Raw genomic sequence first — 22,804 nt, 5'->3', positions numbered from 1 at the left:
CAGGACCTGCTGCTGTCAGGAAACTTTCAAACAATGATGACAGCCAGCGGTGCCTTCCCTTCTGTTCCTTCGCATTTTCTCATGGTCTCCTCTCCCCTGGTCTACAACTAAAGCCTCAGAGGGACGTTTCTGAAACGTCCTGGTAAGCAGAAACCCACATCAGCTCTCCAGAGCACTGCCACCGAGCCACCTGGTCCAAAGCGAGGAAGGCACAGACGCCCCCTCTAGGAAAACTGCCAGCAGAGCCTGAACAGTGATCTCCCTGCAAGAGATGAAAACAGACCCACCTAACTAGCAAGGCCAATGTGACCAGTTACTTCCCCTAAGGCCTTTATTATTTCACAAAGCTTATTTTCATCTTATATCTGAATTTAAAAAAACGAACAAACAAACAAATTATCAGGACATTCTCACCCCCTGGAAATCTATTCCAACGTTCGTGAAATTTATTCCATTTTAAAAGATTTTTTAATATAAACCTATCATGTGTCACAACCTATGAAATTAAACTCATTTTCCTTTTTCTTTCTTCCTATGCTTTATTTTCTCCTGATGTTATAAGAGGAAAGAGTACTGGGTGAAATGTCCAGAAGTCTGTATTCCAGTCTGGTCCTGCCAATAATGCTGGAAATCTTAGAAGGTCACCCCTCCAAAGTCACAGATGCTTTCTGAGCCACTTGCCCCACAAGGCTGCCGTGAGCTTCAGACAGGAATCATGTCTGTGAAGGCAGTCAAAAACCCACCACGAGCGAGAGCAAAGGAAGGGAACTTCGAATGTTCCACCGGTATTTCGCATGAAACATCACATAGTTCTGATAAACTTAAGTTACCTTTAACATTAACCATAACTTTGGCCCTCAAAAAGTTCACGTTATTTTGGAATCAATTGCTGTATGTGCTTCCTGCAGCATTTATAGCCAATTACCCACATAATAATGTTCTCAACTAGGAATGTCTTTCATGGGTATTATTCCATATTAAAACGGATTTAAATGATATGAGATCGGCCCATCATTGAACCCATTTCAGATCTAAGAAATCTGCCCGCATGTCCTTGTGTCCTGATTTTCTCCTCTTGGACCATTCTTCCTGCCCAGCCCTGCCGATGCCGTGCTGGCTGCAGAGGCCATGCAGCTACCGGGAACCAGAAACGCACAGGCACAGAAATTAAGAACGAGCCTACTCTAGAGACTGTGAGTTTTCTGAGGACGTTGTGGGGAAATTTTTCTTTCTTTCCTTTTTTTTTTTTTTTTTTTAAGCAAAGCTTCTTTACAGATTTCCACACTTCATCATTAAAAATTATAATGATTTTCAAAATGTGTCTTTGGCAAAGAAGGTTATGTTTGGTCTGGTAAAAATCCTAGCAGCTTTCTCTTTTAACCAACAGCTCATCTGAAACCTTTTACTTAATCCAGAACATGAGAGAACTTACAATGAAGTGTAGAGGGTAGGAAACCCAAAATCAACTGATAGAAAACTAAGCTTTTCTTAGTTGGAGCCTGCATAATATCTTTTGCACTTATGTATGTAACTACTCAGAGCAATGTCTGTGGAGTTGAATTCAAAATCTTCAAGTGCCAGGAACAACAATTGCACTAGATTTGGTCCAAAAACATATATTGAGACTAAAAAGAGGGATTTTCCAGAAATCTGAGTTTTGTTTACTTTCTTAATATTGCTAATAAATGGAAATGCTACTGTGTGAAACCCTGGTACTTTTTTTCATATATACAATGAATATGAATGACTATGTCTTGTTAATTCTACATCACAGAGTAAGCAGTATACCTACCATGGAATAGTTAATAATCACCTAATAAAATACATTCGTGCATTGATAAGGACTATTTAAATACTTAATTTATTAATAATATTATTTATATTTCACTTCTCTGTTAAACAAATATCTCTAATCCTGAATATTATGCTTCCGTTTGGGTTCATATCTTGAGAACATTTTGAATTGTCTTAATATTTGCTAATCATGTAAAGAATTCAAGCGCCATATTTTAAAGTTAAGTCTGCTTTTGTTTAAAGTCTTTCTTTTTAAAATATATGGACTCAGCTAAGCGATCTAGATTTTACTGTATTGTAAGCAAATACAGAAAGAAGCTTTTCTTTTTCAATAACTTTAAAAGAAAAAGTATAACCAGCCAAAAGCAAATTATCAAAAAGATTGACATGTTGTAAGACTATGAATTTAGGGACTGGGTAGCTAACCATATTATCTTCTTCAAAGGCTGCAGAGAAAAGATTAGCTTACTTTGATTTTCAGCAGCATGGTAGACTAAATCCTCCGAAAGACCCTCCTGATAAACACTATGATAATTGCCGGCTAAAATATTTTAAACTCTTTTTTAAAATGAATGACTGACCTGAAAAAAAGGCAAAAATCTTCAGAAGAAGAAAAAAGTGGGAATTAAATGAATACCAAAGTCTGCTCAATGAAACCACATAAGTATTGGAAGAATAGGTGGGTGAGTTCCACTTTAACTTCAATGTATAAAAAGATTTTATTACTGTAACTCAAAATCTAGAAGCAATAAAACTGGGAGAAAGTATTTGTGACAGGTATCACAGACAAAGAACTGATATCTCTAATTCTAAAGAACTTTTAAATTTGGGGCGAAAAAAAGACCAAAAATTCTTAGAAAAATGGGCAAAATTCAGACAATTCATAAAAGGAGATATAAAAATGGCTCTAAAGCATATGAAAAGATTTTTACCTTCACTCATAGTATGAAAAATGCAAATTAACACTACACTGAAATGCGAGTATGACAACGTACTCTGTTGGTAAGACTATAGGAAGCAGTTTCAGACATTGCTGGTGGAACTACGAAATGGGAAAAATCCCATACAGAGGGGAATTTGGCAATATCTGACAAAACTATATATCTATTTATCCTCCAACCCAGAAATCCCCTTGCTAGAAATTTACCTAGAAGATAAATCTCCAACAATACAAAAATTAATATGCACAAACTATTCATGGTAGCATCATTTATAATTTTAAAATTTTGGAAACTACCTAAATATTCAAGCATAAGGGATTGTTTGAATAAGCTAATATACACAATGGAGTACTATGCAGGTATAAAAAAGAATGAAGGTAATCTCTATGGATTGCTGTGGAGTTATATCTAGGAAATATTATTTGGGGGGGGCAAAGTGCTAAAGAGTGTGTATGTTATGCTACCTTTTGTTAAAGAATGAAAGGAAAGGAAAATAAGAAAACATAGAACTTATCATTACAAAAAAGAGGAACAGGATAGAATAACCAGAAAACAATACAGTCTGTTATCAGTTAGGAGTAAGGATTATGAGAGGGACGGAAACTTCTTTCACTTTTGAAAGCAAATCATTATCCTACATATTCCAAAAGGAAATTAAACCAATAAGAAGAGGAACCAGGTGGAGAGGGGAGGGGGAACACCTAAAGCAGAAAGAAAAAAAACGAAATTCAAAGGCCTTCATTTATCTTGCTTGCTGCTGCTCCCCCGTATAATTTTCTAGCCAAACAGTAAAATCTTTCCTTAGGTCATGAGCATTCCAATGCTCATAATCACCAATATTTTGCTTATTACTATTTTTCTATCCTGGATGATCCTTGTTTTACCCCATTCTGATCAAAACTCCGTTGTGGTTTATGGCTCTCAGCTCAGCAATGATCATTACAGGAAGGACAGGATGGGTTTTGTCTGTTCTCCTGATGACGCTAGTTCTGTCAACATCTGCTATTGTCCAGCCACTTTGTACATAAGAATTGGGACGAAATGTGTGATTAGCTTTAAAAGTACACCTTGTCCTCCAAGACTAAGCCAACGAGGGTAAAGTCATTTTATTGAACAAAAGTGTCGCATGGTTAAGAGAAATTAGTACTCCCAGCGGTGAATCACATTCCTCTTTGTTCACATCTAATGTTATGACTACTTAGAGCACTAGAAAAAAAATTTGTGTTCTAGAACAGAAAGCAACTTTTAAAAGTAGCACAAAATAAACATGGAGAAAACTGTCAGAGAAACATCTCAAGAAGTCAGCTTCAACTCAAGAAGTTATCCCCTTAAAGTTCAGAAAGCTAAAAGAAGGTCCATGCAAATACAAAATAAACATAAGTAAGTCCAAGATTTAATTCATTTATTTTACTCAAGTTATTAATTCATAAGAGAAGAATCAGATATTAAGACTAGCTCAAAGGAAAATTTGAATACACGTTTATATGTGTGTGTGTATATATAAATACGTATACATAGAATTTACATTTCTGAAATATCTTTGGAAGGTTGAAACTGATTTGCGAATAGATGTAAAACTGATTAATATTCTAAAGCTCAATAAGCTACTAATGTTTAGGCTTTACTTTTCGATGGACAGAAAACCATGTTACCTCGTCCAAACAAAATTTATTTGCATTAGTTACTATGGACAATGATCATATGTGCTACATCAGTTTTTTATGTTACCTTCTACCCCTGCAGAAAGTCCGCAGAAACCCAGTGAAAAGAGTACACCTGTTTACAATCAGACCACCTCCCAAATATGCACTAGGTAACATCCAGCACTCCACAGAAGGGACATACAACAATCTCCTTTGTCCATTTCAATGTCTTGGACGACCTTTCCTGAGTAACACTCCATAAGAGGGTGAAAGGAAGCCGGGGTGGTCCCCAGTTAGATTATGGCCACAGAATGGAAAAAGAAAAAGGGCAAAGTTAAAGCTGATGCCCTTCCCTTTCACTGAGGCTTTGAGTCTTGACATACAAAAGCAAGGATTGCCTTTTCTTTCTGTTTTCTGCTGTCTTTCCTACCTTGCTGACTGGAATGCAAAATGCCCACCTGACTGGGTGGGAGACGAGCCAAAAGGACACACCAGGAACCAAAGCGGACCAGCTATCATCTCAATAGCATCATAAACGTTACTTTAAAATCATGCAGTGGGTTCGCAACACCAGTGGCCCCGTCCAGATGAGCGGAAACGCAGCTGACTCTTTCTGCAGCTGCACTTGGAGCTAATGCTTTTCTTTTAAAATGCTGTTTTTTTAATGTGTCCATATGTTCGCTTAATGATGTTAACATTTGGAAATTTTATTTTGCTAATTACTTTGAGTAAAAGCAGCATGATGCATAAATAGGAAAATGTATTACTTTGGAAATGAATATGATATTCAGAGTCAGCATAGGTCAGAAATAATAGCAAGTGAGAGAGTTTCCAAGTTCGAATCGTCACTTCAAACTGAACTTACGAAGAACAACAAAAACGTACTAGAACTGACTGAAGAGCACTGGGCCCTTCAGTACAACCAACGGTGATGAAAACAAACTTTCATCTGTGGGCAGGTAGAATCGGATGCAGAAAGTCCATATGCCTCTGAATTAGCACCTACAGTAGTAAAGGTATTTTCTCATCAAAACCTCAAGTACAAGCAAGGTGACAAAGCAACGGAAGAAGTTTTCAGTGAGAATCAAAGCTACTTTCCTTCAAGAGAAAACCACTGGGTAGAGGCAGTCAGTGGGGAGGGAGACTTACTCACTGGAGTCTCATTCACAGGAGCTTGGGAAAACAGGTGAAGTTGTCATGGAAACTGCCATCCTCCCAACATTTACTATTTATGCATAGATTATAGATGCCCTTGCAAATTTTATTAAGAAAAAAAAAAAAACATGAATTTCTTCTCCATAAAAGTGCACAAATGCAATTTTTTAAATTTGTTTTATTTCATTGAAAACTTATTTGTTCAATAACCTGGTATTGATATTGTATAGTGGAGAGAACGTTGAATTGGCTCTGCCACTGACATAGGTGAGTGTGCATAACCTCTGTGGGTCACAGTTCCTCACCTGTAAAATGAGAGGGTTGGACTAAATGACCTCCATGTGCCCTTCCAGAACTACTATTGTATGTGTTCATGACTAGAGGAAAATTCAGTATTCCTTAAGGAGGATCTTGCACTGGAAGCAGGCAATCTTGGTGCAAGGGGCGGCTGGCCCTGTGACTCACTCTTTCTTCACTCTTTCCTCCTGCGTTCTCCCTTACGCCTGTGGTCCTTGGTTCATTCTTAAATTACCATTATGCTGACTTCAGAAGGACTCTGCATATCCTCAGGTCCACGAAGGACACAGTCTCTCACCTTGGCTCTTCTGAATAACACTTGGATGTGGTTGAAATGCTTAAAATATACAAAAAAGGGCATCACGCCTGTAGAATAAGTTGGCTTATAAGCTATAACTTACTCATTCTCACTTCGTGATCCACTATGTTCCACTCAGTTTAGGTCCCATCCGGAGGTAACGAGGCAACCTTGAACACTCTTTACCCATAAATGTCCTTATGAAAACACAGACTTCTCATAATTCAGGCTCAGAGAAGGTGAGAAAGGCCCAGTTATTTCTTTTATCAACTGAATTCCCCTTTACAGTTGTTCTGACCTTTCGTTTGCCTCTTATCTATATGATTGACACCAAGAATAAACTTTTGAAAGGACCCTACCCTACCCTCACCCAATCTCCAATCCAAGAGTCATGCCTTGGAAGGACTTAGTATGATATTTATATTATATTAGAACACAACACAGAAACTCCAGCACTTCTACTGAGAAATAATACAGTGGAAAAAAATATATATGGAAATAGGCCAATACTATAGATTTTGGTAATTGCTATAGTACAGATGTATTAATCAAGATTAGAGTTGGTGCCTATAAGAGAAAATCTAAGGGCAGATTAAGCATAATAAATAAACCTCTCTCAAGCGAAAGAAATTCAGAGGTACATAGTCCAGGGCTGTTAAAGCAGCCTTACAGCATCAATCTCTAATTCTTCCTTCATTCTGCCTCACCATCTCTGATGTGTGGTGTTCATGCTCTAGGGAGCCTCCTAGTCCAAGATGGATGCTAGAGCTCCAGCCAATACATCCACATTCCAGTCAGCATGTAAAGACAGAAATAGCCAGTGTCAGCTATCTCCTCCTTTTAAGAAGATTTCTTGGCAGTCCCACTCGGCATCTATTTGTATTTCATTGGCCAGAGATTGATTAGTTGGTCACAATAAGTTTGGGAACTGGGCATATCCTCACTCCAAATAAAATCAAGATTCTTTCATGAGGGAAGGAGGGGAGAATGGATATTGGATTGACAGTAAATTAGCCATCTCCGCTTCACCAGGTGCATACAAAGTACAGTGGAAACTCCGGAGGAGGATGCCTGAGGCAGGCAGGAAAGGTTTCACAGAACAGGTTTGGAATTTGAGCTAAAACAAAAGGAACAAAAGGCATTAACTAGCCTCCCAGTTGGTGAAAAACATCCTAGGCCACACAAATAGTAAAGACAGAGGAATCGGAATACAGCTTGTAAAGAATCTCTAGATAGTTTAGACTCCTGGAGGGGGAAGATGAGGCCAGAATGGAATAGTAGGGCTAGCTCATGAAGACCCTCTATGCTGGATAGAGGAGCCGATGAGCAATTTCAAGCATGAAAGTGACACAGTCTGATTTTCACGACTGAAAGATCATTCGGTACTTACACTAGGAAATGTTCATCAGTGAGCTGTGCAAGGAGAATTCTGTCTCACCCGAAGTGGCTCATCCCACTAACAGATGCTAAGGACATCTCGGTTGATAGGAGGGACAGGAGGAGGAGCAAAGCAAATAACTGGGCTAAAATCACCTTCTAAAACTTTGCAAAGACAAAATACACACACGGTATAAACACATTCCAAATCTGTGTAAGTTTTCAGGGAATTCTGGGGCTTGAAAACACATAAAAACTGTATTCAAGCCCCCAAAATTAAGGTGGATAAAAAAGCGGAATTAATTCTCATCTATTCTTTTGTTATGCCTTTTATAGATCAGTCTCCCCCAGCACCACTTAAATCCTATCTCACTCTTAACATAATGGAGAGCCAATTTTTTAATCAAAAGTCATTTTTAGGATCAAAGAGAAACATATTTCTAGGTGGACAGTATGTTAGTTATATCTCGAAGCATCATGTGGTGAGGGGTATTCAACTATAATTAGAGATGATATTCACTGAAATTCTCAAAAAAAAAAAAAAAATCAAATGCCTCCAAATTGGGGGAGGAAAATTGAATCTTTTTTTCTTCCAGGATATTTTTCTCAAGTACTAGCGGAAGTGCTAATGAGAGACAGGCCTCCTTGCCATTCAGTGACAAATGTAATAGGTTACATGAAACCACAGAAAATGAGTCTATTTAAAAATGTCAGATACAACACTAAAGGAAAACTCAGTCTTGTATTTTTTCCTCTTGATCATGGCCTAATGGAGACAATTCAGAAATGATTTCTTCTGAACTTGGTGATATTCATGATTGAAATAGTGTTGCTAATGATAACAATGTGTAGAATTATTACATGGAAAGTACTAATAATACAAATCATATGGTCTGTAGCTACGGTTTCCTGGCAAATTATTTTTGCCTAGGCATATTTGATTACTCAGAGATTAGCATACTAAAACTCAGATTTGTTCTAACATACAGAGAATTGGGGATTTAAGAACAAAAGTAGACAATTAACCAAATGTTCACTTATGCCAGCTTTGCCACCTAAAATAATGACAACGTATGGCAAAGGGTGCTGAACCAAAAATACTATTTTCAAAAATTTTTGGCATCTTATGTCTCTTATGCTTAGATCTACCAATAGTGTTTAATAAGACATGTATTAAAATAATTGCAAAATTATATGAACACATGTTAAAACAAAGACATAAATCTTAAGATGCATATTTTAAAATATCCAGTAAATACTACCCAACATCTGGATTATACTTTCAAGAAAAAAAAAATTAGAATATTTCTTTTTCTTATTTAGAAGGATTTTTAAAACTATCTTCATATCTCATGCCGTTTGTACATCTGATGGTTACAGGAGACTACTTTTTTTTCTTCTGTAAGCGACAACATTTATAAAGATATATTATGCTGCTATGATTACAGGTCGTTTCCACTGGTTGTAAGGAGTTAATATTAATTTCTTGCTCCCATTGCATGGCCTTCACTGGTGGGTTCCACTCTACTCCATGTCTTCTCCATTCTGAAACCCCAGACGAAGGAATAGCCCCAATATGGATCTTGGGCAGAGAGAAAAGGGGAATGACAGAATTCCACAATGGCTGGATGCCACAACAGGTCGCCTGTTAACACTCCATTGTCCAAAACAAGCCACGTGGCCGAGCTTGATATCGATAAAGCACAAAATACAATCTCTCAGTGGGAAGGGCAGAAAATTATTGGAAATAATTTTATGGCTTAAGAGACTCTCTGAAAATGTATTTATCCAAACAACAGATCATTCGACTATCTTCTTCACAGAACAATAGCTCTCTCAACTGGGCAAATCTGCTTGCTTATTATCGAATGACTTTACTCATCAGTACATCAGACATGATACAAACAAAGGGAAAAAGAAAATTTCATAGCTTAAAAATTTCTATTTACAAATAAGACTCAAGTTGGAAAAAAAGAAAATAAAGAATGCCAAGGAAAGCAGAAGGAAGAATCATATATAAAAAAACATTCAATAATAAATTAAAAAAAAAAAACATGAAAAACTATTAAGTTAATCTAAGAACTCCTTCTTTAAAGAAAACTTTAAAGTATAGAATCATTAACCTTTAGGCCATCTTATCAAGTGGGGAAATGAGAGATACCACAAGAGTACAAAGTTGGAAATAATGGAATAATCACAGATGCAGAGGAAACTGAAATATTCATAAGTGTCTACTTTGTTCAACTCTAAGCAAATAAACGTGAGAACCTGAATTAAGAAGATGGTTTTTAGAAAAATATAAATTCTTGATAGTTCTAATACTATTTAAATTATTCTAGAGCATAGAAAATAAAAAGAAGTTAAACTTATAAATTCTTTTTATGAAGCTAGTCTATTATTAGCAACAAAAACTTTAAAAGAAAGCCACAAATTAATCCTACTTATGAATATCAATATAAAAGTCTATGTAAAATATTAGTCAATAGAGTATAGCAGCATATTAACATAATATTTTATGATTATTTATATCTTGAGGAAACTCCCAAAATAGTACCCTTCATCTCCAACTTGGTTCTGAAACAACAGAGAAGTAAAACTAGGAATAGAGCATATGGAGACCAAGACATCATCCTGATTTTTGATAAAGGCTATATGAGGGTCCATAGGTAGTATGCAAGTCAAAAGGGTCTGCAAAGTGAACTGCTAAGACTTACCCACTTAGATGCAGTGTTCCACAGGAGTGAAGACTTGTCCAGGTTACATCATGGAGGAGCGAAGACCTCCTACTCCCTGTGGGAGCCTAGCTCCAAGAAGAAGAAAGACAGGAGTTAAACGTGCATAGTTTATTCTTCTAAATTGTAAATATCGACTAAGTCCTTCTACTCCACCCTCACCTACCCTGCAAGGCAGAATAAGATAAGGATCGTGGAGTCCAGGAATGTTAAAATAATTGAGGTCCCTCACCACAGACATAAATAATAGGAGTGAGAAATGTATTCCGACTTGTTGTTTTTGTTGGTTTTTTTAAAAAAATTCACTTGGTTTGACCATTAATGCCTATGGTCTACATGCCTCGAGAGAGAGAACCATTTGGAGAGTCTTGCTCCTACCCTCGGGAGCCTGCTCCACCAACTGCTCTCCAGCTGTCCTTCTCAGACCCCTGAGAGCCAAGATGGATTTGCCCCGAGAAATGGCTCCGAAGAGGACAGTGTTTAATAGAACCAAGGCTTTGCTGTGATTCATGCTCAAGGCTGAAATTTTATTTTATCTAAATTGTATTTTCTGTTTTATTTTGTCCTTGCTGTGCTGTCTAACACGGACTATCAGAGATTCTGCAATGAGATTAAATGGCAGCATTAAGATGCTCCAGTGGTAAAATGCTAACACGGATGATTGCCTTAGAAGCCTCGCATGAGGATATGGTCAGCTAAATCTATTTTAAAGAAACTGAATATAGATTGGATATTAAGACATTAAAGTTATTGTTAATTTTGCGAGGTGTGATCACGGTAGCGTTCTTTTTCATAAAGTTCTTATCTGTTAAGAAATTCATACTGAATTATTCTAGTTAAAAGATGGTACCTGGAATCGTAAATGTTCCAGCAGAAAAACAAACAAAAATTGGTTATGGGAACATTTGTAGAGGTAATAAGTGTTAGTTTATAGATATGTTTAGGTTATCTCAAAAACCCAGGAGTCTAATTCTGCCTAGGAAAGTTATAACAGTCTATCTGAGCGTTGAAACATGTAGGAATTTTCTGAGCTAATGCGGCAGGGTTACCAGGGAAAATAACATTCTAGGCAGAGGGCGTGAGATACATAAGGGCACAGAAGTTTAGAAAAGGATGTTGAAATAGACCCGAAGAAGCTTGGAGTAATTCTTCATTAGGAACTGTACACACCCTAGTGATAACATCTGAGGTGAAGGCACTATTAATCCTGATTGTGCAGAGGTGAGACAAGAGTCGACTTTTCTCCACTGGGTCACACCATTTCAGACCATTTTACATATTTTGTTAAATTAATCTACTCACTTAGAATGCCATTGTTTTTCTCCTTTATGCAGACACTAGCCATCTTTTAAGGCAGGACTTAAGAACTCCTTTCAGTGAAAAGCTCTCCTTACCCAATTTATAGGTCACTAAATCTCCCTTCTTCTGACCTTTAAGACCATGCAATTCAATAGAACACTTGAAGACAAGCTTTCTACAAGATCCAGACAGTTTTATGTGGGCTGATCTCATCCCCTCAGCTACAAGGGGTTATCCTGAACCAAGCTTAGTACAACACTTAAAGTGTTATAAGACTCACCGTGTGGGATATGTCCCCAAACACAGGGAGAGTACTAGATGGGGATAGCCAAAAGTTCACACATCTTTGGGGTTGATATCTCAGTTTTACCATCGGGCTGGAGGAGGTCCAAAAAAAGAAAATGGAATGTAGTTCCCTGACCTCTCTGAAATGTTACAAAAATGGATGCCAGAAGTAAAAGATGAGATATTGGAATAATACTGGAAATCCAATATTTTTTACATTTTTCTGTAATCCTGTCCATTTCAATTAAGGATTCTAAAGAAAACCATGAATGAAAGTGGGATCTAAGAATAGATTTGAACTCTATGCTAATGATGTGACTACATTTTGGTTTTTAATTATTAGACTATGAAAAGACAGGCAAGCATGAGACTCTTTTAAAGGTATCCAAATCCAAGAAAACAAAAGTCAAACACAAAAATTATGTCAGACAAACAGAATAGCAAACATTTTAGATCCTCTGCTGTGTGGTACCAGCACTGTGGAGAGCAACCTCTCTGTTGGATAATTCACAGAGAGCAAAATCATAGCCTGGGGCCTTATTAAGGCTTCTCGTGAAACTAAAAAACAAATATGTTACTCTAGTTGGTTTGAGCGGAGAATAGAATTTCTTTGCAATTTTTAAAGGTCACAACATAATGCATTTTTAAACTTCAAACTTTAAAAACTAATACACGTGGCTAAGCTCAAAGAGAGCCAAACATTAGAGGAAAACATAAATTAGTTGAGTCAATTAGCTTTCTCTCTGCCAAGACTGCTTGTCAAAAAGTCACATCAAACAGGAATAGTCAGCAGACAGTGGTGCAGTGAACAGAGGTGCAGTGAAGGGGGAAATAGGCTTCTGTCATCGGTAGAAATAAGAGAAGTCACTGTATTTTGGCAACAGCTAGAATTCTGAAGCTTGAAACCTACCTAGCTAACATTATTCACTTGTTTGCAAAAGAGCTATAGGGTCTAAGCATTTATTGAGTTGGCATCTTAGTTTCCTATTGCTGCTGCTGCAACAATTCACCAAAAATTTAGCCACTTAAAAACAACACGAATTTGTTATCTTACAGTTCTGGAGGTAAGAACTTCAAAATCAGCTTCAGTGGGCTACAGTCAGGGTGGTGGCGGGCCTGTGTTCCTTCTAGAAAGTCTAGGGGAGAATCCGTTTCCTTGCTTTTCCTAGCAATAGCCTGGCTGCCTGCATTTTTAGCTCGTGGCCCCTTCCTCTATCTTCAAGACAGAAACACAGCATCTTCTGATATTTTCTCTCTCTCTCTCTCTCTCTCTCTCCCCCCACCTCCCTCCCTTCCCCCCTTTCTCTTCCCTTCCCTCCCTCACTCTCCCTTCCTCCCTCCCGCTCTCTCTCTCTCTCCAACTATTATTTCCATCATCATTTTCTTTCTCTCCCTCTACTTCCATTGTCATATCATTGCCTCTTACTCTGGCCCTCCTGCTTCCCTCCTATACACGCATGTGATTGGGCCCACCTGGATAATTCAGGAAACTCTTCCCATCTCAACATCCTTAGCACAACCACAAAGTCCTTTTCATCATGTAATGTAGCATATTCGCAGTTTCCGAAAATTAGGACATGGACCTCTTTGGAGGGTCATTATTTGGTCGGCAAGAGTTGGATACATAGATGACAAGGAAAGATACTTTATGAAAAATTCCATTCTTATTTTATTGGAGAATACAGAGTCTCCATTAAAAATATAAGAGGGAATGGTTTGTAAAAGTACTGTAGCACTATACTTAGCCCACAAAAACCTTGCTAAAAAGAGCAATTATTTTCTAAGTAACCCAATAAAATGGGAACATACTGTACTCTAAAGGAATATTCGTCTGTAGCTAGTCCCAATCTCTATTTTGTTTTTAATTTATAGAGATAGTTGAACAACATCTCCCATATTTTTCTCATCCTCAGTGTACCCTGCAATGCCACTAAAAGTTTCTTTATGATGTGGTTTTATTGAGGAGGCCTAATGGATCACATTGATGTATTAAAACAAAAACATTTGAAATTGCAGTTACATTATATGTGGTGGATGACCTTGAAAGTCTTAAAAGATTTTTTTCTTATATCTTTGCCCTTTTTTTCCTTTTTCTTCCTCTTGTTCCTTTTTATATAGTCTTCAATCTACATATCCTAGTTCAAAGGGTGCCTGAACCAAGAGTTTCAATTTTCTATGTAATGGAATAATAAAGAAGATGGGAACATATTTTACTAATATGCAGGTCTTTCTAACGTTCTCATAACATCCCCCAGAAATATATTTTTCTATCGTGAAAATCTAAGCATTACCTATTTCTCTGTCTCACTCTCATTGTTATCGTGGGCCCTCCATGTCTCCTGCAAAGTGTCCCCAACTACTCTCTTACCTACTCTAAATGGTCCCTAATAACTATAGCAGTTTCTAGGACTTGTCTTCAGGGGTCCCTGCATAGTTGATCCAGGCCGTACCAAAAACGCGACCGTCTTTCCTCTCGTCCTCTTCGACGATGTTTTCCTGAAATGGCAGAAGGCTCTGACACCATCTCCACTGCCCTTCCTCTCTGTACGTGCTGCACGTGGCTGACAGTCCCCCGACACCATTTCGTGTCCATGGGACACTGCACGGAGGCTTCTCTTCTCAACGAGAGGCAGGTTTCCTTGGTATCTCTGTCACGGCGGTTCCTGAGGAGCGCTGCCTTGGGATTCCGAAACTTCTCATGGATGTTGTGGGAAAGTGACTTCTTTCTGCTTCCTGCTATAATCCTTCTCTCTCTGGGACTCAGAGATGAGTCCATATGAATTGGGCAAAAAGGGGGCCATATATCTGAGACCATCATCTTTAACAGTCCTCAAGTTTCTCTCTGCCTTCTACACCTATGTAAAACATTTAGCACAAAACTCGGCCCATAGTAAATGTCTGATAAATATTAGCTGTTACTATTACCTGACAAAACTCTGGTCATTTATATTCCTTAGAGTTCCATAATTAGCCTGTTCTATAGAACCCTCGACTTATATTTTGAAGCTTTCTTTCCACAAATTATTCCTTGCCACTCAGTCATGAAGTTAAATAATCAGAAAACCCTGCATTACATTTTTTGTGTGTGCGGACATTGCTAGATCAGTGACATGTGTTGTCAGCCCCTGAATGCTGCTTTTATAATAATCCCGATGCCCCTGACATAGGTCAGCTTCTAACCAACAGCAAGCGAGGAAATGTGGCTGGCCCAACAATCATGTGATTGAGCTTAGCAGTGGATTCTTCAGTCTCAGTGGATCTTTGAGATGTCTGCAGCCCTGACCAACCAGCTTGGCTGCAACCTCATGAAAGACTATGAGCTAGATGCTCTCAGCTAGGCTGAACCCTCCTTGGTTAATTTTTCTGCCACAAGCTCATTTAATGAAATCGGAGACATAAATCACTTGAGACAATCCATCATAAATGCATATACAAGAATTGGAAGAACTGCTGCATTAGTGAACCACGGTCACTGGAATTTTTGCACACGCTGAACCGTGCATTAGTAATGAGGGACAACACCTTGAACACATCATGCAATGTCACTGGAATCATTCATTTATGTTGTCTATTTGTTTATGTTTCCAGATTCTGTGGCCACATATTAATTCTGACCTCACTGGATGGCTGTGAGGATTAACAATGAGTTACTTAACGAAAATCTCTCAGCATAGTGCGTAGTTTTTCTAAACTCATCGGGCTACCTATTGTATTTAGGAAATAAAACTGAAAATGGGGAGAAGTTATAAACAAGAGGCACAGCGTACTTCTAACAACTGGTTGGATGGTGCCTAGCACTGCAATGTTAAATACAAAAAGAGTAAGGCTACTTTTCTGTGTAAAACAGATCCACTGGTGATGATTTGCTGGTCTATCCGTCTACTTTTCTCCCTGGCTCTAGAACTGTCATATTCACGAGTGCATTTTCGGACAGATCTGTGTCAGGGGTGAGAATGCAACAGTTCACCAGACATTGTGACCCTTGTGTTCATGTCGTCTGGGTGTGGAAATTTCAAAATACCTCCAGAAGAGACCCCGTCAGCATTTTGCTGAAGTTCCCAAATAGCCGAGGCTGGCTATTTTAATGCTAAAACACAAGTCAATTGAGAATCAACTTTTCTGTGTATGTGGCGAAGAGATGCAAACAGTAAAGGAGAGAGAGAAAAATTAAAAGGAAAACACGAAGGGGAGAAATGGAGGCGAGGGGGAGGGAGGGAGCTGGAAGTATGTGAAAGGTGACTGAAATTAGAGGGGGAGGGGGAAATGCAAACTGAAGGATGGAGAAAGTACCTGCACCGCTCCCCCGTCCCGGCGGGACGGCCGGGTCCAACCACACGCTGCAGGGACCTGGGCTGAGCGGCGCGCGCGCCGCGCGCCCTAAAGGCGTCGGCTCGCGGGGGCGGAGCGCGGCGCGGCGCGGTGAAGTCACGGCGCCCCGGCCTTCCGGCCCCGGGGAAGCTGCGCGCGCCGCCGCGTCGGAGCCCGCTGCCTTCCTGGCGCACAGGTGAGGAGCTCCCCGCCGCGCTCGGGCTTCCTTTCCGAGGGGAAGGACGGCCGAGCAGGCGCGCGGGAGCCCGAGCCCTGCCCCTCCCCGGCCCCCCGCGGAGCCGGAGCCCCCCCCTACCCCACGGCTAGGTGGGGGAGGGGCGTAAACCGCAGCGCCGCGACCCCCCCGGGTCTGGAGCCGCGTTGCGCGTGGCCCGCTTCGGCTGCCGGCCCGGCGATCGCCCCCCGGAGCGGAGGAACGTACCTTGTGTACTGAATGCAGCTCACCTGTGTGTGTGTGGGGGGGGGGTCTTATGACGTCCCGCCTGGGGGAGTTGGGGCTGGGATGGCCGGGGCAATGGCTGGGAAGAGGCGGCAGGGAGAGGCCAACGCCTGAGCCGGTGGCTCCGCAGAGCTGAGTCCTTCCACCAGCGGAGCCTCTACTTAGCCCCGCAGAAGTCGGTCCTCCTCCTCCGTGGATCCCCCTTCCCCCACTTGTCCGACGGCGGAGTCTTTAAGCGCGCTCTCGGTTTGCACTCGGGCTCCTCAGAAGGATCGGCCAGCCCCCTTCCTCACACCTCTCCCAGTTTCGTTACCACAGGCACACTTGAAAATTGACGATGGAGCCAATCGCTGAACTTCACAGCCCCCTAACCACGTGTTGGAGGTTCAGCGTTAGTTGCTTTAATAATTATCTATGGCGCCGGAATCGAAATGGCTCTGGCTCCCCTGAATTTAGAGTGCAGCATTTTGGGGAAACTGTTGAGGCTTTCTGTTACCGCTACCACTTGCCTCCGTGTTTCTCATCCGTAACATGGGGGTACATTAGTATCCACTTGATAAGATTCTTTAATTAACCGAGATAATTCATCTGCCATTTAAAACAGTGGTTTACGCACGATAGGCTTTGAAAGGTCGACTGTTATGAAATGATCCACCCATACCCACCTCACAGCTCTCCTGACGTTAGTACACACACTGCTTTTCATTTTCCCTCCTGCCTTAACTGAACTCTCACCCTTGGGGTCCCCCCCCCCCACAAGACAGGATGCAAATTGGACCACTTGATTCCTTGATTCCCATCCTTAGAAGCAGCGAAGGAGTTATGAGAAGAAAAAAAAAAAAAATCCCTTCCTAATATCAGTGGTGGATTTTATATTCACATATAAACTTACTCTTCTGACGCAATTGCACGGATTTGAGAAGAAGGGCAAAGTTAGACAAAATACGAAAGTTGTAAAATCGCTAGTCTCATGACCACTATCAAGCAGGAGCAAGAGACTCACAGAATCTTAGTGTAAAGTGCATCGTACTCATTCCCACTCTACAATATTATGCTATTAATTTTTTAGATTCTTTAGTATTGTATAATATTTCAGAGTAGTCTATGACTGGAAAATACTAGAGTAGGAGTCAGAAGATGATGGAATTGCCATGTGTGATTATATGATTTTTCTTATAGTATCTTGATATGGTGGATTACATTGACTGATTTTCAAATGTTGAACATGTTTGGACGCGATCCCAATTGATTGTGGTATATAATTCTTTGTAGTACATTGCTAGATTTTATTTGCTAATATTTTGTTAAGGTATGGATATGAGAGGTATTGATGTATAGTTTTTTGTACTGTCTTTGGTTTTGGTATTAGAATAATAATATTTTCTATAGTCTTTAGTGATAACTGGTATTTCATTCCTAGTATTAGTCATTATGTCTTATCTCTTTTTGTCTTTTTCAATGGAGGGTTTTATTGATTTTATTAATCTTTTTCAAAGAAAGTTTTAATTGATTTTTCTCTATTTTCAATTTTATTGAATACGTAAAACAGTGTGCATACATTACTTACCATATAGCCTACTTATATTGACATTTTACTCTCTGAAATCTGGAAGATTTACTTACGTCCTTTTTACATTCTCCACTTTTTAAATATAATTGTCACATTTCTTCTACATACATTGAGTACCACATGAAGTGATGCTGTAACTTTTTGCTTCGACCATAAAATATAATTTAAGAAACTCATGAGGAGAAGGGAAGTCTATTACACATTTACCACTACTGTTATCATTCCATCGTTCCTCCTTTACTGAAGTTTAACCTATTAACTCACTAAATTTCTGTTCAGGGAGCTGCCTCTGGGAGAACTTCGCTTCTCGTTCATGTCTGAAGGATAGTATTTTCTGGTATGAAATTCAAGGTTGACAGTTCTTTTCCTTCAGCACTTGAAAAATGTGCCACTTCTTTCCGGCTTCCATGATTTCTCATGAGAAATCTGCTGACGTTTGAATTATTGTTTCCCTATAGGTGATGTGTCATTTCCCTCTGGCTGCTTTCAAGATGTTTTTCTTTGTTATTAGTTTTCAGATGTTTGACTGTGATGTGTTTTGTATTTCTTTGGGTTTTCCTTTCGGGGCTAACTCAGCTTCTCAATTCCGTAGGTTTATGTCTTTTGCCAAACTTGAGTTTTCATTCATCATCATCATTATTATTATTATTATTATTTTGACTATTTTTCAGCTTCACACTCTTCCCTGTTCCTCTGGGACTCTCATCATAAGAATGTTAAATCATTTGTTACCTTCCTACAAGTCCCTAAGATTCTTTCTTTTTTTTAGTTTGTTTCCCTTTTGTTCAGATTGAATGAATTCTGATCTATCTTCAAGTTCACCAATCCTATTCTGTCAATTTAACTCTACTATTAAGTGCATCAGCAAGTTTGTTTTTGTTTTTTCAATTTATTGTATTTTTCAATTCTATAACTACATTTGGTTCTTACGTTTGGAAAGCATTTTATTCTTCAAGGAGAGCTATTTTGAATACCCAGGTAATATCTAGGCAAAATTAGCAATTGCTCTAGATTATGTGTGTATATAAACTAATCATTTACTCCAGATTTTAAACCTTCTCTGTAAAGTTCTCTTTGTAATTTGCAGAAGCGCTATGGACAGATGTAAGTTTTCTCTCCTTGCTTCAGGCGGTCCCTTGTTAGAAACCCTAATAAAAAGGAAATGGGGAAGGAAACAAAGAAGGTAATTTAGGCCTTGGTAAGTGGCAAGTTGTAGTATCTCATGGGCAGGTGGAATGGGAATTTTGAAACTCTAGAAAAAAGAAACGAGGAATCAAAGATGAAATTAAAAATTTATATTTGCTCATTAAAACTTTCGAAGTAGTTTTGTGACATATTTCCAGATTCAGAAAGCTCACTACTTTCCCCCCTTTTCACTTGAATAGCACTGATGATTTTAAGCAGAACAGGTAATTTTCAGTGGCCATACTTGAGATTTAAGTAATATTGACTTTTATCGATTTAATTTCTGCCCATTCCAAATGATAATTAACCACGGACCCAGTTGCCAAATTCACTGACAGTATGGCTGTGGTTAAGAAGCTCTTTCCCAATAAGTATGGAAATTTAACATATGAAACATTTTTTGTTTTTAATTCAGTGGGCAAAGATGATTATTTTAATTAAATGGTTTTAGCACAAGTAGCTCTCTACCTGAAAGAAGACAAAGTTGGGTCCTTATCTATGTAGAATAAAGGTTTAAATGCAAAATCTCGAATAATAAAAATTAAAATGACCATCTAGGAAGCTATATGTAAATTATAGGAGCCCAGAAAAGGGTTAATAGCAGTATATGAAGTTCTCTTACAAACCAATAAGAAAAAGAGAAATAACCCACATGGAATCCAGACAAAGGATATGAGTAGACAATTCTCCAGAAGACCAGCAAACATGAAAAAGATATTCAAATATACTACTAGTCAAAGAAATACAAATTAACAAGTGAAGGTATTTATACCTGAACACTACAAAATTAAAAAATAAAGGTACCACTTTTGACGATAGCATCGTAAGGGAAAAGATACCTTCCTGGATCGCTAGAGGAATTTTTACACTCTTTTAGGAATGCAGTCTGGCAATAGCTATGAAAATTCAACCCAATAATTCCACACTTGGGAAGCTAGCCATTAGAAACAAAAAAACTGGTATATATGGATAATATGTAAGAACATGGGGATTTAAGAATACTTACTGCAACATCGTTCCAAAACACTGGGAAATAATTGAATGCCTTTCAACAGGAAGATGGCCATATGAATTATGATGTATCCACATTATAGAATCATTAAAAATTAGAGTTACACTATTTGACTTGGCAGGATTTTCATGCGTTACTAAGTATAAATGCAAAATGCATAGAAATATATATATATATAAATATATATATAATATGTTCCTATTTATCAAACACTGACAACTCATTTTTTAAAATGTATGTAAATGCTCATATACGTTTGTATGTGATTATAGAAAAGTATGGAAGACTTGATACTGAGTTAAAAACATGAATTTAGAAGTGATATGCATGGAAGCGGGGAGATGTAGAGATGAAATATGCAAAAGATTTAAAAAATAGTAGACCATTTTTTAAAATTCCAGCATATATTTTATCTCGTTCATTTAAACGAAATTATATATGTGCGTGTATCAGTACAAAATTTAAACAAAGAACAGTGAGCTCTGTTGTCATTCAGACATCTGGGTTTCAATTCTGACCTGACCACAGTCCAACTTACTAGTTAGTTGTGTGACCTTACACAAATTCCTTAATGTGTTTCAATCAGGTTTCTCCTCGCATGTTTTGCTGGGTTAATGGCAGTATACGGAGATAGAGGGAGAAAATTATAGTACCCATCTCAAAGGATTGTTGTCAGGACTAAGTGATACGACATTTACAATCTGGTACAGTTCCTTGCTTATAAACAGTACGCTTAAAATGTCGAGTCCTTACTAATGCCTCAGTTCTCTTGCTCATTGACATTTATCTATTTAAAAACTTTCATTACCAGCCCCTTTCTCGGAACATTCCCCTCTAGCTTACATGATATTATATATCTTAGTTCATGCCCATTTCTCATTGTTTCTTTTCATTCTTTTGCTGACTTATTTTTCTTGCCTATGGGTATTCCCCCAAAATACAGCAGGAGCTGTCAAAGAAGCTTTGGATTTGGGTGACTAGGAAAATAATGTTGCTCCAAATGGCGACAGAGAAGTCAGCCTGAGGGTTGATTTTAAAATAAGACAATTTTGAGGTCGTTATTTAGATTTTCTGTATTTTTGTTAATATTTTTTCCTTTCTTATCCAATCAGATACTAAGAGATATATTAAAATCTTCATCTATGATTGTGGTTTTATTTATTTCTCCTTTTACTTCTGTCAGTTTTTAATTTGTTTCTTTAAAGGCTAAAATATTAGATGCATGCTCATTTAGAATTTTCACAGTCTCCTGGTGGATTGACTTCTTGTCATTATAAAATGTCTCTTTTTATTTCTTGTATACCTCTTGCTTTAAAGTTTAGTTTTTAAATCTGATTTTAGAATAGTTATTCCTTTGTTACATAACAAACATTTAATATACAGAGATCACCAGCATGTTAATGTTTACTAGTAGACTAATTTTAAAAAATAGAACTTGAAATAAAGCTTCCACTGCCATTTTTGTATATGTTTGTACTTACATTGTATTTTGATAACAATTACAAATTTTATATCTGTTCCCTGGGCCTTTAAAAATTTAACCTTCACTCGTCCAGTCACCAAATATTTTATGAGCAGGTTTGGTACTAGCCCAGGAAGAGCACTAATTGATTACTAGTCAGGGATCAGACGCATGCATACTGTGTGCTCTGCTCTGTGGATTTTGGAACAATAGCACAGCCCATGACTTACATTTGATAATGTTGGGTATAAAGTTTTTCGTCATTTGAAGAAGTTTAAGGAGCTTCTTATTCACCTTGTGTGATAAATAATACAAGTTAGATAATGTTAGTGCTTTAACTTTGAAAGAAAACTATCTCACCAACTCTCTGTCGAGTGTAATGTAGTTAAAGTGAAGGTTATCTGGACATTGCAACACAAGTTTTTAAAAAAACTTATATTATTTGCAGTTCTTACTTGAATGGATAAAGCAGAATTCTTACTAAGGACCCAAAATAAAACACAGACATTATTTGAATGCTAAAGCTGAATAAAACTCATTTATAACTTCACCTTCATATATTTCTGTTCATTTGTACAGCTTCATTGTTCTCATTGGCTGACTTGATAATAAATATTATAAATTTGAACTTCTAAAATTTATACTGATCAAATTCTGCTTTTATGTTTTATATATTATCTAGGTTTATATAAGATTTAATTGGAAAAAAATTATTTTACTAAATAAAATTAGAAACCCATTAATATAAGCACCTATATTTAGGTAGATAAGCCTTGCATAATTGTGTAAATTACATCCACACTTGGTTTTGATCTAGCCTAAGCCTTGCTGCTTATCAAAACTAATTTCTTAAAAGATTGCTTGTTGGCTGTGGCTGACGGCAAGACCATCAGCCTTTTGTAATATGTGATTAGGACACATTGTCCTATGTTAATCTGACACTTGTGGCAGACTGAATTACTTTGGATTCTTAGGTAAGGAGTCTT

The 22,804-nt window shown here is 38.1% G+C and overlaps 1 protein-coding gene and 1 long non-coding RNA gene across 7 annotated transcripts in view; one reads left to right on the top strand and one right to left on the bottom strand.

Annotated features, from left to right (window-relative positions):
* LOC107510831 overlaps positions 1-17,019 on the bottom strand; it is a 143,970-nt gene extending 126,951 nt beyond the window's left edge. For 2 of the 6 annotated variants that reach the window (XR_004951939.1, XR_004951938.1), the window contains exons 1-2: positions 16,112-16,208; positions 10,220-10,305 (exon numbers count right to left, since the gene is read on the bottom strand). This is a non-coding gene — a long non-coding RNA (uncharacterized LOC107510831). Of the gene's footprint in view, positions 1-10,219; positions 10,306-16,111; positions 16,209-16,594 lie in introns of those variants that run through there. The other 4 variants (XR_004951937.1, XR_004951936.1, XR_004951940.1 and 1 more) reach the window with 3 other exon arrangements.
* Positions 16,243-22,804, top strand: part of LDAH (lipid droplet associated hydrolase) — an 86,253-nt gene continuing 79,691 nt past the window's right edge. The window contains exon 1 of the mRNA XM_016144755.2: positions 16,243-16,325. The gene's annotated coding sequence lies outside the window, so the exon portion shown is untranslated. The remainder of the gene's footprint in view (positions 16,326-22,804) is intronic.

The sequence above is a fragment of the Rousettus aegyptiacus genome, unplaced genomic scaffold (assembly GCF_014176215.1).
Source record: "Rousettus aegyptiacus isolate mRouAeg1 unplaced genomic scaffold, mRouAeg1.p scaffold_m13_p_7, whole genome shotgun sequence".
Taxonomy (NCBI): domain Eukaryota; kingdom Metazoa; phylum Chordata; class Mammalia; order Chiroptera; family Pteropodidae; genus Rousettus; species Rousettus aegyptiacus.
Note: the sequence above shows the minus strand (reverse complement) of the source record. Positions and strands in the feature narration are given on the sequence as shown.